The sequence below is a fragment of the Macaca fascicularis genome, chromosome 18 (assembly GCF_037993035.2).
Source record: "Macaca fascicularis isolate 582-1 chromosome 18, T2T-MFA8v1.1".
NCBI lineage: Eukaryota > Metazoa > Chordata > Mammalia > Primates > Cercopithecidae > Macaca > Macaca fascicularis.
The window spans coordinates 928,282-946,190 of NC_088392.1; the positions used below are offsets into that span (position 1 = coordinate 928,282).

General features: G+C 48.8%; 1 long non-coding RNA gene across 1 annotated transcript in view; it reads right to left on the reverse strand.

The window, feature by feature from the left end:
- LOC107128044 (uncharacterized) overlaps window positions 1-17,327 on the reverse strand; it is a 28,414-nt gene extending 11,087 nt beyond the window's left edge. Inside the window, exons 1-6 of the long non-coding RNA XR_010582740.2 lie at window positions 12,286-17,327; window positions 10,678-10,785; window positions 7,133-7,864; window positions 6,253-6,427; window positions 2,876-2,970; window positions 1,903-2,067 (exon numbers count right to left, since the gene is read on the reverse strand). This is a non-coding gene — a long non-coding RNA (uncharacterized lncRNA). The remainder of the gene's footprint in view (window positions 1-1,902; window positions 2,068-2,875; window positions 2,971-6,252; window positions 6,428-7,132; window positions 7,865-10,677; window positions 10,786-12,285) is intronic.
- Window positions 17,328-17,909: the final 582 nt, after the last annotated feature.

Genomic DNA, 17,909 nt, shown 5'->3' on the forward strand with positions numbered 1-17,909 from the left:
ACCTGGACAACCCCAAAGGGCCCCTCATCCCTCAGGGGATCCTCGTGGGGCTTCTCTTGGAGATTTGCAATACGTTTCCCTTAGAAACTCAGAGAAGTTCTGCAATTTTTTTAAAAACACCTTTTTAACATGTCAATTCATATTTTGTTTGATTTAGTACTTTCAAAGCCAGTATAAGATCTGATCCTTTTTAGAAAGGTAGTAAAATGAAGAGACCCTGTGTGAACAAATTAGACATAATGGGAAAGATATAATTATTGCTGTACTTATCCCTTTCAAAGGGGAAGTACAGAGTCATTCAGAGAAGAGGGGAAGGAGAAAGGTTCCAAGATGGTCTGGTGTTTCAGAGCACAGCACTGACGGCTTAGATGGGAGAAGCTAACTGCAGTCAGGACACTCACAGCCTAGAGACACCAAGGTGGTAATTCACACCTACATCGTGAATAGCAGCTAACAGTGAATTGCAACGTGTAGAGTAGAAACAGCCTGGGACAGGCTCGAGGTCAAGAGAACAAACAGATTTAGAAAAGCAGAGCTCAGTCAGTGTTGCCCGTGCAGCTTTACCTTAGTGGGAGTGTTCTGCTTGCAAAAGGGGGGTAAAAACAGGTTGTTCTCCAGACAGCTTGTTGCCAGTAACAGAGTGAGCGCTCCTCTCCCCTCGACTGCCTGGGCTCCCCAACCAGCATCTCAGATGCAGCACGTGCTCTGGTGCCCAAGAGGATTCGTCAAGTCAGTAGTTGTCTGGAAATTTCACACCCTTTGATAACAACAGCTCATCTTCAAGTGTGCCCCGCCTGCCTGCACTGTGCTGCCCCCGTGTCAGCCACAGGCCACGGCCTGGCTGAGGTCGCACAGGTGATGCTCTGCCATTTCATTTCAGCTCATGCCACAAACAAGTGCTCTTTTCACGGCCCACATAGCGCCATATTCTTCACACTTCTATGCTTTTTCTTAGTGATTTTGCTGTTTAAAATGACCCCAAGCCCAGTGCTGACGTACTGTCTAGCGTTCTAAGAGCAAGAGGCTGTGATGTGCCTCACAGAGAAATGCGTGTGAGACAGCTTTATTCAGGGGTGAGTTCCAGGGCTGCTGGCCATGGACACAGTGTTAGTGGGATCACCAACATCTATTCCAAAAGGTGTCTTTAAACAGGAACACGCATAAGCAAGGTTATGTACTGATTGGTTGATGAAAATGTTGTGACCAGAGGCTCGCAGGAACCCAGCCCTGTATTTCCGCAGAAGCAAGGGCTCTGTATTCACAAATTTAGTGTTTAGGTGACTTTTAGAACTCACGGTGGCAAATCACAAGAATCAACTGCATCTGCCTCCATTTTGCTCCACAGAGAAGCAAAGTGACAACGAGGGCACACAGAAAACAGCCAGTGCCCTCCAGTCCCACACAACCTGGTGTCCAGGGGCAGAGTGGCTTGTGCTAAGCTTCTTCCCAGCCCCACTCAGATTTCCTTTGTATTTCTGGTGATTCCCTCCTGTTTTCTCTGGTTCTGCAGAATACAGTCTTCCAAGTCGTTTTAATCAGATTCATTCCTACCTTGCTGAAGAACTAGTGAAACATTTGAGACTACTGACCTCCTAGTGGTCTTTAAATTTTTTTAAGGTGAATACACCTGTAGGCTCAGTGTTTTGGGAGGCCAAGGAAGGGGGATTTCTTGAGTCCAGAAGTTTGAGACCAGCCTGGGCAACATAGCAAGACCTCACCTCTACCACAAAACAAAACAAAACATTTCGAGCCCCAAAAAAAGTCATTGTTTAAAAAATCGACTCATACATACTATAACCCAGATTCTCAAATTTAAAAAAGACAATTCACATTTCTCATATGAGGTAGAGAAGGGGAATTAATGTTTCATTCTCACACTGTATGATCAATTGAACAATTTACCTCTGTGGGTCCTGTGGATCCAGGTCTTCAGCTGAGGCCCCTGGCAGCCTGCAAACCTCCCAGTCACCAGGCTCCTGAAGCAGCGCAATCCACTGTCCACGGCTCCTGAACACTGCTCCCGTCAGCAACGCTGATGGTGGATGGTGTGATGCCAATGCAAAATGGCTGTTGGTGGAAACACATTAGCTGTAATTACCAATTGTCACAGGTCTTTCTTTGAAAGGAATCTTTTGTCACAAAAATCCAACATTAACATCAGCCTCTCCTTGGTTTCCAACATGCTCAGGTTAGCCACAGTGATCCCAATTTCTGTTTCTTGTCACCTCTTGGCATACACACCCAAAATGTCAACGCCTATGGGAACAAACACTAAGCAAAGTGCATGACCATGGGAGGCGTTCATCACAAGATGGCAGACTTGGATTTTGGCTGAATGTGTGGAAATTTGGAAAGAATGCTTTCAATTCCCTTTTACTGCATATGTCAGAACAATTTCCTGTTAACTAATATGATGTTCTCACTTTAGTTTTAGTATGTTTTAGTACAAATATCTAGGAATAAATTCTTCAGTTGAACAATCTGAGAAACAAATTGCTCAACTGATCCAAGATCTGTCATTGTCTCATTCTACAGATAAGGAAATTGCAGCTCAGAGAGACCAAGAAGATTGGGAGACGGGGGTCTTACTCTACAAGTGCCACAGCCTTCCAACACCAGACTTCAGCACCAGAACAGGGCCCGGCGTGGCCAGGCATGGCAGAGCAAAAACCAGGCTCCTGACAAACTCTCACACAAACTGGAGGAGGGGTTTGGAGGGGCAGTTAAGACCCAAACTCCAGTTTCAGCAAGTCTGCATCACAGTTTTACGATCTCATCTTTGACCTTTTTCTTCCTTCATATCTAATTTATTTTCATTTTCTGGGTTTTGTACAAGTTCTTAGCCATCATTAAATCACATTACAACTTCACCTACCACATCTCTCCTTCCTCTTCCTCCTTTGAAATACTCTCTTCCCTTCCTGTCATATAGACTTCTGACACCATGAAACAGTCTTCCCAAGTTGCCTGCTGTGATTAAAATAACTTTTAACTCCTCAGACACCATCTCTCTGCTGCTCCCTTTTTGCTGTTCTCTTCCATGAAGTGCTGGTTCCAAGCACTAAAAACAAACTCATATTCAGGAGTAAATTTTGTTCATTAATATACCAGGACACTCTTCCATTTGAGTTTGTTTTCTAAAAGACCACATAAGACTACTGCTTTCTGAATTGTTTAAGGGGAAAGTTCACAATTGCATTTTAAAATAAAATAAAATGAGGCTCACATTGAGAACTCAGACTCAGGCTCTGCTGGGTGGGCAGCTCCCACACAGCAGGAACGTGTTCAACACACACAGGCCAGGCACAGCCACAGCTGCACTTGTGTTCATCGTCCACAGAATGCACTGCCAACGAAGACAAACGTGAAATGAGGGCCCGGAACCTTTAAAGCTGGTAATTCACAAAAATTCCAACTATATATTTTGTATGGAAAACAAGGCGAAACTGTATAAAACCTAATTCAGAACTTGTCCCTTATGATTGTCATATTTTTAATAAATTTTACTCCTTTTCCTAAAAAAGCGGAATGCCTGCCATTTTTCAAACATGCACTTAACTTTTAAGATAGAAACGGTTTCCCCGCACCTCTGTCCACCCTCACATATTCTATGCGCAGCCTCGTTTGTGCGATGCAATGTGAGGTTTCTCTTATGTGGACTCTCACTTCTCTTCGCTTCCTCAGTGATTTTCTCCTATCCTTCTCTTTGGTTTTCCTGTTCTTTAGTGCTACATTATAAAATTAGAAGCAAAAGTGTTGCCTGGCCTTGCCCTGGTACACTGCTCGTGCTCACCAATAAATACAAACCGACTCCGTTTTGTCTGCTTGTGGTTTTGGGTCAGGGCTGCTCTTTAGCCATTCTGGGATCAGCTGTCCCTTGACAGCTGCCTGAGGGGCTGGGGAACACTCTGAAGGGTGTGGTGCGAGGAGCAGCCCATGGTTGAGAATGAATCCCTATTTTTGTGTCAGCTCTGATACCTGCTGGCTCAGGCGACCACATCCGACCAAAATCACGGGCTTTTTTGTCTCTCCAGCTACGTAAATGATAACCGTGCATCCAAGTGTCAACTTAAAAACCCCAGAGCCTTGCTCTCGCTGTTAAAAGAGCTAATTGTGCCCTTGGGCACTAGCTGCCTTCATTCTCAAGAGGAAATCGGTGGAAATACAGAGGAAATACAGAGGAAATCGGTGAGGTCAGCCTTGGAAGACCCCCGGGTGGGGTGCAGTGTGGGTGCCTTCCTCTCGGCTCAGCCCCTCCCTCCTTCCTTCTCCACTTCTCAACTCTTTCACAGCCAGGAAGGGCCCCTGTACTCAATTTCTTTGTCCTGTCCTAGTAACTCCACTGTTCGACAACTCCATTTTTTTTCCCGGTGTTCTGCATCCTGTTTTTATTGTTTTGTGGCAGATCCCCACCGTAGAACATAATTGCAAGTACTCGGTGGTGCAAACGAGCAGTTAGTGCCTAAGTACAAAAACACGATTCTTTTGTTTTAAGTAAATACTTAAACATTGCTCAGGTCCTACAAGCATCCGGACTCTAGGTCTGAGTAGCGGAGTGCGTCTCCTGTGGGCCCGCAAGGACCCCTGGATTCCCTCCCGGCAGTGATCAAGATATGGAACTGGAGCCACAGTTGGATCACAAGACGTCCCTTTTCTAGAGCCTTTCCCGGCCCTCTGCAGGCCGGATCCGGCAGGAAAAAGACGATCGGAATTTCCCGGCCCTCTGCAGGCCGGATCTGGCAGGAAAAAGACGATCGGAATTTCCCGGCCCTCTGCAGGCCGGATCTGGCAGGAAAAAGACGATCGGAATTTCCCGGCCCTCTGCAGGCCGGATCCGGCAGGAAAAAGACGATCGGAATTTCTCGAAGGTCAATGGTCTGCACAGCTGAGGATTCTGTGTGGTTCCCTTGGTTCCCTTGGTGTCTGGAGGAGGCCGAGGCCCTTAGATGACCTTTCAGCTCCTCGCACAGGACCAGCACGAGGGGCCCCCAGCCTCTGAGGACGCTGGCCCCGTGCCCTGGAAGAAGGCCTTGTCCCCTCATCTTTAAAGGTCTTCCCCCAACAGCCGAGGGTGCCATGTACGCGATGTGAGCTCCTCTGAGCCCAGGCTGCGTCATCGTCTGCCACGCCACGTGGAAGGGGTGGGAGCTGCGGCCACGGTGGTCATCCAGCTCCCCACCACGGGCAAGCTCTTGGCATCCGGGAGCTCGCCCTTGGCTGAATTCTTCATGCTGAGACAGACGGCGGGAGATGATGGGTGCCCTGCACGGAGGTGTCGAAGCCCTGGAGGCTCTGGAGCCCGTCAGACTGGGCGACCTTCACCAGGCAGTGTCCCAGGCCTCAGGACTCGGCTCTGTGCCCAACTTCCCGACATTGGCTGCCAGGCGGGTCTGGCAAAATCCTGGGGGTACAGGAAGCAAAGGGAGGTGGCACCGGCCGCTGGAGGCCAGGCTGCCCACCAAGTACCTCCAGAGCCGCGTGTGCCTGTCCACACCCCTCCAGGGAACAGCTCACAAGTGAGCCAGTGAAACGATCCTTCATCCCTAGTGACCAAGACCCAGAGGCAGCCAGGCCACTCAGAGGAAGCGCAAAGCCCCAGGAGCACCACGCCGGGAAATCTCCCCTCATGACAAAAGGAGAAGGTGTGAGGTCACCAGGAAAAATCATGAAAATCAACGAAAAGCTAAACATTTCAGGCTTTTTGTTTGTTTTTTAGAGACAGGGTCGTTGTTGCCCAGGCTGGAGTGCAGTGGTGCAATCACAGCTCACGGCTGCCTTGAACTCTGCGACTCAAGCAATTTTCCTGCCTCAGTCTCCCAAATAGCTGGGACTACAGGCGTGTGCCACCAGGCCCAGCCAATTTTTTTTTTTTTTTTTTTTTTGAAGATTGGGTATGTTGCCTTGGCTGGTGGCCAACTCCTGACTGACCTCAAGCAAATCTCTGCCTCAGCCTCTCAAAGTGCTCAGATTACGGGCATGAACCACCACACCCGGCCCTTCAGTTTTCTTTAAGAGGCATATTCCAGATAAACATATTAGAATATTTCAAAAGCATTGGTTTGTGTCAAAATCATTTTTCATTTTTTCAGAACACAGTCTATAAGCAATAAAAAGACAAATGCCACCATGGTCCAAATGTCCCCCCAAATGCATGTGTTGAAACGTGAGTGGCAAAGTGATGGTATTAACAGGTGGGGCCTTTAGGGGTGACTGAGTCACAAGGTCAGAGCCTTCAGGAATGGGATTTGTTACCTTATGAAAGGGCTGGTGGGAACTAGGCAGGTCCTTTTCCCCGTCCGCTTTCTACCATGTGAGGACACAGCATCCCTTAGGACATAGCAACAAGGGGCCATCTTGAAAGCAGAGAGCAGCCCTCCCCAGACCTCAGAGCTGCAGGGCCCTGATCACAGTCTTCCAGCCTCCAGAACTGTGAGAAATAAATGTGTGTTTTTTATAAGTTATCCAGTCTCAGATATTTCATTATAATATAACAGCATAAACAGACTAAGACAGAAGCCCAAGTACAATCCACTCAACTGTGGAGTTCTTTCTTTCTTTCTTTCTTTCTTTTTTTTTTGAGACAGTCTCGCTCTGTCGCCCAGGCTGGAGTGCAGTGGCCGGATCTCAGCCCACTGCAAGCTCTGCCTCCCGGGTTCACGCCATTCTCCTGCCTCAGCCTCCTGAGTAGCTGGGACTACAGGCGCCCGCCACCTCGCCCGGCTAGTTTTTTTGTATTTTTTAGTAGAGACGGGGCTTCACCGTGTTAGCCAGGATGGTCTCGATCTCCTGACCTCGTCATCCGCCCGCCTCAGCCTCCCAAAGTGCTGGGATTACAGGCGGGAGCCACTGCACCCAGCCTCGTGGTGTTCTTTCTATTGACATTCTTATTACAAAGCTTTCACAGTCACGTAAAGGCCAGGCTGCAGGACTGAGGAAGACAGGCAGGGAGCCTCCAGAGCAGCGGTCCCCGGCCTCTTTGGCACCAGAGATGGGTTTTGTGGAAGACAATTTTTCCACTGACAGCAGGGACAGGGGGATGGTTTTGGGGTGATTCAAGTGCATTACATTTATTGTACACTTTATTTCTTTGTTATTACATTATAATATATAATAAAATAATTATACAACTCACCATTACGTAGACTCAGTGGGAACCGTGAGCTTGTTTCCCTGGACCTAGACGGTCCCATCTGGGGGTGATGGGAGACAGTGACGATCATCAGGCATAAGATTATCATGAGGAGAATGCAACCTAGATCCTCGCAGGCACAGTTCACAACAGGGTTCACGCTCCTACGAGAATCCACTGCACCACAGACGTGACAGGAGGCAGAGCTCAGACAGTAGCACCAGTGATGGGAGCAGCTGCAAATACAGAGGAAGCTTCACTCACTCTCCCACTGCTCACCTCCTGCTGTGCAGCCCAGTTCCTAACAGGCCACGGATGGGGAGCAGCGCTTGGTTAGGAACCCCTGCTCCACAGCATTCCCTCGGAAAAGGAGGGAGGCAGCCGCTGCTCAACACAGCAGAGGAGGAGGAGTGGCAGTGCTCCGGGACTCCGGAATCGCACACGGCAGAGTGGACCCAGAACTGAGGACACAGCACAGCGCACGGACAGGCCCGACTCTCAACAGCCGGACTCACAACGGGCCAGCTTTACGACAGCATGAAAGCCATCTGCATTCAGTAACGCCCCCCCTTACCAGCGGTCTTACAGGGGGTCCCGTCAGCGTAGATGCCACGTAAGTGGAGGAGCATCTGTGTGGTGCAGAGACGTTTCCACTCAGGGATACTAACCGAAAGCCACGGTAGGCTGCAGTGCGTTACCGGGAGACACTCATGACAACGTCCTTGTTCACAGAGTCTACATCACAAAACGTCTAATTTTAGTGATACTCTCCCCAGTCAGACACAAAACTTCCACACGTACTTACTTCACTCCAGTAATGATCTCAATGAACCAGTTTTCACTGAGAAATACCAGAGCGCAGCCCTCACGTAATGCTCACTTGGGAACACCCTAGGCAACGCTCCACATTTGGGACTGCTTCAAAATAAAGAACACTTATGCACAAAATCCCCCACACTTCTGTGACAACAGACAACGGCCTCCAATGCCGAGAAAATTACATGAGCTTCCGTTTCCCTGTCAGCCCATCTTAAAGGAGACAGGAGCGGTGTGTTCCTGTCAGAGCAGCAGCTCCAGGCTGGGCACCACCGCTCACTCCTGCAGTCCCAGAGCTGTGGGAGGCTGAGGTGGGAGGATCACTTGAGGCCAAGAGTTGGAGACCAGCCTCAGCAACACAGAAAGACCCCGTTTCTTAAAAAAAAAAAAAAAAGTTAGCCAGGCATGGTCGTGCGCACCTGTCGTCCCAGCTACTTGGGAGGCTGAGGTGAGAGGAGTAACTGAGCCCAGGAGGTCAAAGCTGCAGTGAGCCATGACTGCACCACTGCACTTCAACCCGGGTGACAGAGCCAGACCCTGCCTTCTACAACAAAAGTACCAGCTCCAATCCCCTGTCTTGGTTTTGTTCCCATTTTACTCTAAGAGACTAGCTGGCAGCAATGGTGATCCCACAGCACCCTGGCCATCCCTGCTGGCACCCAGGTCCTCCTGGACAGGTCCACAGGCTGCTTTCTCACGTGCACAGAGCCTCACTCGTGCCAAAGGTGAAGCACACAGGCCCTGGGCTCTCCGTACACTCGGACACCAGCCAGCTTCAGGGCCACTTGGGATTACTTTCTGTACAAAGAAAGGGTGGCTAGGATGTAAGGCTACTCCCAGCCCTGAAAGATAGTTTCAACTCTGGCGAGGCGGCATTTAATGTGTTTCGAAACCTTAAAGCCAGTCCACAAAAACGTCCAACTGGATCCATAAATGGGACATCTGTCACTGGATCACAAACTTCTCAACAGCCCAGAGTCTGCAGAATATCCCTCGAATCTGTCGGCAAGCAGAACGGCACTCAGGGTGGGTGAGCAGGGGCTTGCCGCTGGGCGCCGGCCTGCAGGTCTGCACGGGGTGTAGGCAGCACGTGAGCAGGGGCTTGCCGCCGGGCGCCGGCCTGCAGGTCTGCACGGGGTGTAGGCAGCACAGTGAGCCCTCGGTGTGCACAGTGGTCCAGGCAGCACCGTGCGCCCTCCTGGGAGTGACCAACTGAGGCTAGTGTGGCAGCGATGAACACAAATGCAGGCTTCGTCCATGACTGGCTGCCCCCTCACCTCAAGATCAAAGCTGCAAACCCTGGATCCACCTACAGGGCTGCTGTTGGTGATATATTCAGAGCTTTCAGTCCACACTTATTGCTTTTCCATTTAAATGTAAGTCTTTGTATTGTAATACCTTGGGTATCCCAAGGTTTAGTCTTGTGAAATTTTACCTTCTCTAGAGCTGTCTTTTTGAAGTATTTGAGTTATAAATAAAGACAACACCAAAGTTTATATATTTAACCCAATAGTGGGTTTAGCAAAACGTGATGCCAGTAGAGAAACATTATACATTTGTGGTAAGGAGCAACTCTCTTTATTCCAATATCTAACACGAAAAATCTGCTTTGTGTCAGCTAATATTCCACAGATGTCCGGAGCACAACTACAAAAATAACTTGCTTAGAAGTCCCTGTCTTGCCAACTAATTTTTGACTGAACACAAAATGGGGGCCTTCCAAAAAGAAAATCTGGTTTCCAAATAGGACATTTCTTTTTAAAAATTAATTAATTTTTTTTTTTTTTTTTTTTTTTTTTTTTTTTTTTTTTGAGACGGAGTCTGGCTCTGTCGCCCAGGCTGGAGTGCAGTGGCCGGATCTCAGCTCACTGCAAGCTCCGCCTCCCGGGTTTACGCCATTCTCCTGCCTCAGCCTCCCGAGTAGCTGGGACTACAGGCGCCCGCCACCTCGCCCGGCTAAGTTTTTGTATTTTTTAGTAGAGACGGGGTTTCACCGTGTCAGCCAGGATGGTCTCAATCTCCTGACCTCGTGATCCACCCGTCTCGGCCTCCCAAAGTGCTGGGATTACAGGCTTGAGCCACCGTGCCCGGCCTTAATTTTTTTTTTTTAATTTATTTTTTTTGAGACAGAGTCTCACTCTGTTACCCAGGCTGAAGTGCAGTGGCACGATCTCGGCTCACTGCAACCTCCCCCTCCCGGGTTCAAACAATTCTCCTGCCTCAGCCTCCTGAGTAGCTGGGACTACAGTGCGTGCCACCATGCCTGGCTAATTTTTGTACTTTTAGTAGACACGGGGTTTCACCATGTTGGTCAGGCTGGTCTCGAACTCCTGACCTCATGATTCGCCCACCTCGGCCTCCCAAAGTGCTGGGATTACAGGCGTGAGCCACTGTACGCAGCCTAAAAATAGGACATTTCTTTAGAGGTTTCAATAATTTTACGTAATCATGGGTTCATAGAAAAACTATTCCAAATTACCTAATGTACTGCTATATTTTTTGATACTCTTGATAATTTTTTAAAAAGTCATCTTAAGATGTTTATTTCTATAGAAGTATTTTGCTCACTTCTAGTTACTATTTATTCCATGTTGAGTTTTATTTTATACGATCATCCATTTTCCTTTATCAAACCATTCCCAAGCAAAATCAAAGAAAAACCCAGTGCAGGCTTAAGTCAAACCAGGCCGTTAAGGCAAAAAGTCGATATACGAAGAGTCCAAAGTACTCACTGAAAATTATGTGAAGCCATTCTGAAAACATAATGAGTGCAAATCCCATTGTTATTCATATTCTTGAGAAAAATAACTGGTGACTTCAATGATCAGCTCTTCATCAACCTTGAATGAGAGAAAGAGAAAGGAATTTACCCATGGTATTTACAAATGCCACCTAACCCAGCATTCAACATAAAAGAGACAGGCTGGGTGCGGTTGTGGTGGCTCACACCTGTAATCCCAGCACTTTGGGAGGCTGAGGCGGGTGGACTGCTTAAGGCCAGGAATTGAAGATCAGCCTGCGCAACACAGACAGACCCTGTCTCTAATAAAAACAATAATCATAAAAATAAAAACGAAAATAAAATAAAAGAGGCATGACCAGAATGCTGTTTGCCCCCCTTATGGATTTTTCATTTCATCTACATTTTGCTTTGCAATTTGAGAATAGAAGGATCTGCCCATTTAAGAAAAACATGCCATTCTGATGTTTAAAAGGCTCGTAAAGAAAGAAATGTCCTGTACTGGGTCTATCTAGCCAAGTGGGACACAACTAAGTTCATATTGGGCCCCCAGAGAATTCAGCCCAGTGTTACTAGATATTCGCTCTTATTAATATTATTCTAGACCTGATTCTCTGAAGTTATAGAGTATTCATACGGATTTTAATATTTTAGAATTTTGTTTAAAAGGCTCATCTTCACAATACTGCTGTGGTTACAACCGGGACTTTTCCTCATTCCCACTGTGCTCCCGCAGAGAACGGGGTGCAGGGCAGGTCCCCTCAAGGGTACGGCTGGGTCAAAGGGCGAATGTGTTTGGGATTCCAGCAGACGCCGCTGGCCACTCCCCTAGGGAGGGCACCCCACCCGCCAGCAATGCAGAAGGGCATGTCACAACAACGCTGCTTCCAAACATTTTATGTATCACCCATCCAATAGCAGAAAAATAACTCCTTTTCCTTTTCTTTCACCGTGTCCCTTTCTGGAGCCCTTGCTAGTTAGGACCATGCCCAGGACTTGCACCCCGGGGTTCATGAGCTCCCCGTCCTAACTGAGCCTCATTCTGAGCTGCGGTGAGGCTGCCAAAAATTTCAGCAGAAGAGAGGATTTCGGTTGGTGCCAGAGAAACAGTAGCGGCTGCTCATTCCACACATCCAGGGCAGGACCATCCCAACAGGCACCAGTGAACCCGGAGGGTAAATGTGACTTGGCCAAGGGCATGGGGATTAGAGCCTAATCCAGTAACACAGTGGCCACTTCTGTGATCGAGGAAGCATCAGGGAGAATGATGCTAATAACTAAGAAAATGAAAGAAAAGCAGGGATTAAAAACTATATTTGCCACATGGAACTTTTACAGTGATGCCACGGTACGCGTTCCAACGCCTCACCCTCGTTCTGCCAGGAGCCGCACTGAGGACGGAGTTCTTGGGGGAGAGAATAATATGGTGGATTTTTTGGAATGGCATATTCTAATAAGAGGAGGAAAACATTTAAATTTTTGAGTTTTAATTCAATGAATATGTATTTAATTTAATAACTAATGCCTAAGGCTGCACACCTGTCAGGTCTACTTACTCTCCTCAATATGGAATCTTTTTTTTACATTATAAAAACAATACCTTGGCCGGGCGCAGTGGCTGAATCCTGTAATCCCAGCACTTCAGGAGGCCGAGACGGGCGGATCACGAGGTCAGGAGATCGAGACCATCCTGGCTAACCCGGTGAAACCCCGTCTCTACTAAAAAACACACACAAAAAAAATTAGCCGGGCGAGGTGGCGGGCGCCTGTAGTCCCAGCTACTGGGGAGGCTGAGGCAGGAGAATGGCGGGAACCCAGGGGGCGGAGCTTGCAGTGAGCTGAGATCCGGCCACTGCACTCCAGCCTGGGCGACAGAGTGAGACTCCGTCTCAAAAAAAAATACCTTTCTTGAAAAAATTCACACTACATATAAGTATATAAGGCAGCACCTGAGCCTCCATAACCTCATAACCCTACAACCTCCATAACCTCAGGCTCAGGGAGGGTTCTGTGCTCCTCCCAGACCTTTGTATGTGCCATAAAAACAGCCAAAGCCCAGTGGACACATCTGAGCTGGGTCCCCCTCCAGGCCTGTCCATTTGCTTTTACCCTTTGGAGACTGCGTTGCCATCCCCAGTTCACAGAGGAATGGACCGACATCCACTCAGCTTTCACCTCCAGGTAGATTTTGACCCACTTAACTCTAGCATATTTAAGTTGTGCAACAGAAGGAAACAGACAAGCTGTTATATTTCTATTCCAAGATACCCAGGTTTCTTATTTCCAGATCCTATACTACACTAAGTCAAGAGTTCAAAAAAACAACAAAAGGGAAGTATTTCTCATTATAAGATATGTTTAAAAAACAGTCTTTAGGCCGGGCGTGGTGGCTCACGCCTGTAATCCCAGCACTTTGGGAGGCCGAGGCGGGTGGATCACGAGGTCAGGAGATCGAGACCATCCTGACTAACACAGTGAAACCCCGTCTCTACTAAAAATACAAAAAATTAGCCAGGCGAGGTGGCGGGCGCCTGTAGTCCCAGCTGCTCGGGAGGCTGAGGCAGGAGAATGGCGGGAACCCGGGAGGCGGAGGTTGCAGTGACCCGAGATTGCGCCACTGCACTCCAGCCTGGGCAACAGAGCGAGACTCCATCTCAAAAAAAACCAAAAAACAAAAAAAACAAAAACAGTCTTTAAATGGTCGACTTTCAGAATTGCAGCAAGAGCAGAACTGGACACACCCAACAGGCCTTGTTTGTTCCCACACAATTGCCAAGCTTGAAGGACGGCCCTGGAAGGGGGCCGCCTACTTTGGTGGGCCTCATAATTGGCCTGCAGAATCTTCCAGGCATACTGGTCTGCAGGTCCCTGAGCAGGACCTCTGGGGCCCCCACTCCAGGTCATCTTCCTGCCCCAGCCGCCCTTCTCGGCTCAACTCTCCCCTTCCTGTCATGCTTGCCAGCTCCAGGGGTGGTGTCCTCGGTAGCCCCCAACTCCTCCCATCTCCCCTCTCTCCAGGCCCCAGCCCTTCCACTCCCGGGACACCTCCTTGTCTTTCACTGGCTACTTTCTGCGTGGCGTGGAACCTCAGCAGATGGCCTTCCGCGCCCCACACGCTCACCATGTGCAGCTTCTGCTGCTGCCCTGCTCCAAGCCCCCAACTGAGTTCTGGAGCAGGAACATGTGTGCACCCAGGCCCCGGCACCTCCTCACCCAGGCCTGGGCAGGTGAGCACCCCCAACAGGCGGCGCGATTCTCAGTTGCAGCTGCTGCCTTCAGTGCCTGTGCCTCTCTGTCTTCTCTCCATTTTCCAAAGTCATAGAGGACCATCAGAAAATATCCAAAAACAAAAAGATCAACTACAGCTCTCTCCCAACACTTCCCAGCCTTACCTGCAAGCTTTCTTCGAGGTGAAGGTCCCACACCGGCCTCTCCTCCCTCCGACACCTTCCTCTGCCTGCCTGTAGGGCTCTTAGCCTCACATCCTAAATTCACACACAAAGCTTAGCTCCCTTTGAGCCACCTTGTGTCCTCCCTGCCATCAGCTCTACATACCTTGACTAATCGCAGGGAGCTACTGAGATTTGTGAAGTAATTCATTAAGAAGCTAAGTCCCTGGGGCTGCTTCTTATCTCTAAAAACACGGTCCCAGCTCTCATGTCCCTTGGGGAGCAATCTGCTCAGACCACACCAGGGAAGCATAAAGTTGTACAAGCAATGAAGAAACTCTCCCTGATGAGAAAGCCCAGCTTGAGGGTAGCTTCAGCACCACAGGCAGGACAGGAATCAACAGCAGACCCCTCCTTACCTTGCAAGAGATGGAGCGGAGAGAAGAGAACCCAGACAGCGTGTACCCCCCGTCTCCTCAGCACCCATGGACACATCCCCAGGGCCTACAAACCTCTTGTTGGGTCCAGGCATGGCCCCACCCCATTCATGCCCATCTCCAGGACCTTCTTCACCAAGGCTCACAGCTGGATGCTGTCCTGGAGATATGGTTAATTTTAAACACATCATTGTATTAGAAATCTCATCTTGGGTACGGGCTAAACACAGAACTGAATGCCCTGAAAAGAATCAAGTCCTCCAGAAACTTCTTTTTCCGCTGACTGAAACTCAGGTCCGAACTCATCCCCGTACAAGGCCTCACCAGATACAACCAGAAGGGCACACACTGCATGGGCTTCCACGAGCTCACATGGCGAAGCCAGTGGCTGCTGGACGCAGCCTCGGAGGCACAGCCGGCCGTGACCCGGGCCTCCCCATCTTGGTCAGCGGAGCACTCCACCCTCCCACCCCGTGGGTGCCCTCATCAGGGTCCTGCTGCCCCACGAGATGCATGTGGAGCCCACCCAGGACCCTGCACACTCACTCCTGGGCCCTCCTGACCACTGTCCTGTGGAACAGACAAGCAGGTAGAAATGTCCAGGCTGCACGCCCCGCTGCCCCCTACTCCTCGTGGCTGGCCCCAGCCCACGACCTCTGATCTCCCTCACTGCAGCCCAGGGACCTCCGAGGCTCTGGTCTGGCCAGGGGGACCCTGATGCAGGCCCTGCCAGGCAGCACCCTCCACAGAGCACACGTTCCAGGGGACTGAGGCTCCGCCCGGGCTCTGAGACTGGCTGGTCCCACAGCCTTTTTTAGGATGAAGAACAGGATGGGGAAGGTAAAGGCAGATGTGGGAGGTGATGCCACAGTATTACCCAGATCTGATTAGAACACACTGGAAGCTTTAAAAAGCATGCACTGGGGAGAAACCACTCAAGGTGAGAACTGGTTCACTTCCTGCCTGTGTGTGTTTTCATTTCACCGGGGAGAGTTTCATGAGTACCAGTGCTCAGAAAGCTTTAATAAGAAGCCTTCTGGACAAGCGGAACTCACAGTAATGCCCCTGTCAGAGTTCTGGAAGATTAAACCACAAGGAACACGCAGGGCTCCCAGAGGAGGGCGCAGATGTGTGGCAAACGTGCCTTCCTCATTCCTTTTTTCTGTGCACGACGGGTGTTAATCCAGTATACTTACCTCAATGCCTAACATGTCAAAAATTAAAATTAAAAAAATTAATTGTATTATTAATTTATTAATGTATTATTTGTAATTTATTGTATTATTTATAATGTGATGTTTATCAGTATAACTTACTGTTAATTTAATTTAAAAATAGCCTGGGCCCAGTGGTTCATGCTTATAATCCCAGCACTTTGGGAGGCTGAAGGAGGTGGATCACGAGGTCGGGGGTTCGAGACCAGCCTGGCCAAGATGGTGAAACTCTTGTTTCCACTAAAAATACAGAAATTAGCCGGGTGGAGTGGCGGGTGCCTGTAATCCTAGCTACTAGGGAGGCAAGGCAGGAGAATCACTTGAACCTGGGAGACAGAGGTTGCAGTGAGCCAAGATCACGCCACTGCACTCTAGCCTTGGTGATAGAGCAAGACTCCATCTCAAAATAAAATAAAATAAAATAAAAAATAAAAAAATAAGCAAGTTAGCCGCGATGACCCCTTAATGGGAAGTGGCCAATGTGCACATCTCTGCAGTCATGCAGTATTTCATCAGACGCCTCAAGTACTGTGTTTGTGAAACAGGAATGTCTGAGGGAGATGAATCCTGTTGCTTCATCCCCTTAAAAAACAAAAGCAAGACATTCACACACAGACACCAAACCTACACTTGGCGCAATCTAAAAGCAAAGGTGTAGTTTAGAACATTTGGAGTGATCCTATTTTATAAATATCCTCCCCATTACAGATCAAGTACACCAAGTCCACAAAAACCCAACTCAAATTTGTGACGTGTGCTGGTCAACAGGGAGAAGAAAAACATGATCCACAGGCAAAGCAGCACCTGTGTGGAGAGAACGCCACTTCCCACCGACATCCTAGTGGTGACGACAGAGAGAGGCAACACTCGCCGAGGCCCAGCCACCTCCCACCCAGTGCTGTTGAGAAAGTAAAGACAGCTTGACAGGCTTGATGCCAAGGACCCAGGACATTTACTGTGGCGTGACAGTCCCCACAGGTTACTTCAGGGCGGATGTCCATGGCCTGAACCCCAGAGGCCGGGCGGTGAGTCCAGGCCTTGGTGCCCAGCAAGGAGCAAGTGTCCCTGAGAACCCAAACACCCCTGAGTGGATGTGGGAACCACCATGGAGAGCGAGACTCCCATAAGCCCACTGTTCAAGATAGCCTGACAAACGGGTCGGTTATAAACGCTGCTGCAGGTCCCTGAAAAAAACAAAACTGGATGAGGTTTCCCTCTTGTCTTGCATGTCCTTGGGAGCTTGATCTTGTAACCATGTGGCTGTGCTTTCTTTTTTCACAATGGTGGCCCGGGTTTAGGGTCCAATTCCTGTCTTCGGGGATGAGTCCTTTGTCTTCTATTTATATGTGTTGTGTGTGTCATATAAAAGAGTTTTGGTTAATTGGTCTAATAACAATAACAGCTTAAATCAAATATTTTGTCAGAAAAGTAAAAAGTGTAATAACTTTTATTTAGCTCACGTTACTTAAGTAATCTTTGGGAAACAAAAACAGTTTTAAAGATTATTGGTAAAATAAAGACATTTGGTCTAAATTATGCAGGTCAGATATTAAGTTTACTACATGCTTTAAGGTCATAAACTGCTTCTTTGACTTTTGAAAGTTGTTCGGCCGGGCGCAGTGGCTCACGCCTGTAATCCCAGCACTTTGGGAGGCCGAGACGGGCGGATCACGAGGTCAGGAGATCGAGACCATCCTGGCTAACACGGTGAAACCCCGTCTCTACTAAAAAATACAAAAAACTAGCCGGGCGAGGTGGCGGGCACCTATAGTCCCAGCTACTCGGGAGGCTGAGGCAGGAGAATGGCGTGAACCCGGGAGGCGGAGCTTGCAGTGAACTGAGATCCGGCCACCGCACTCCAGCCTGGGTGACAGAGCGAGACTCCGTCTCAAAAAAAAAAAAAAAAAAAAGAAAGTTGTTCAATTCACCCACCTTGTGGACATTAGATTCTAGATAACACCTGGGGACATGTGAAGAGCCACACCCGAGCTATGCTGGAGAGTCCGCCCTTATCTGCACTTCTGTCTGGTGGGTCCTAGGCTAGACTCCACACCTGGGACATAATTAAAATCCCTTACTTACCGAGATTTTCACCAAAGCAAAAGTTGCTAAGAGTTAACATTGTATTTGAGACTACTCAAGAAATAGTTCTACACCCAAGGCGAAAAGGAAAGTGGAATATAC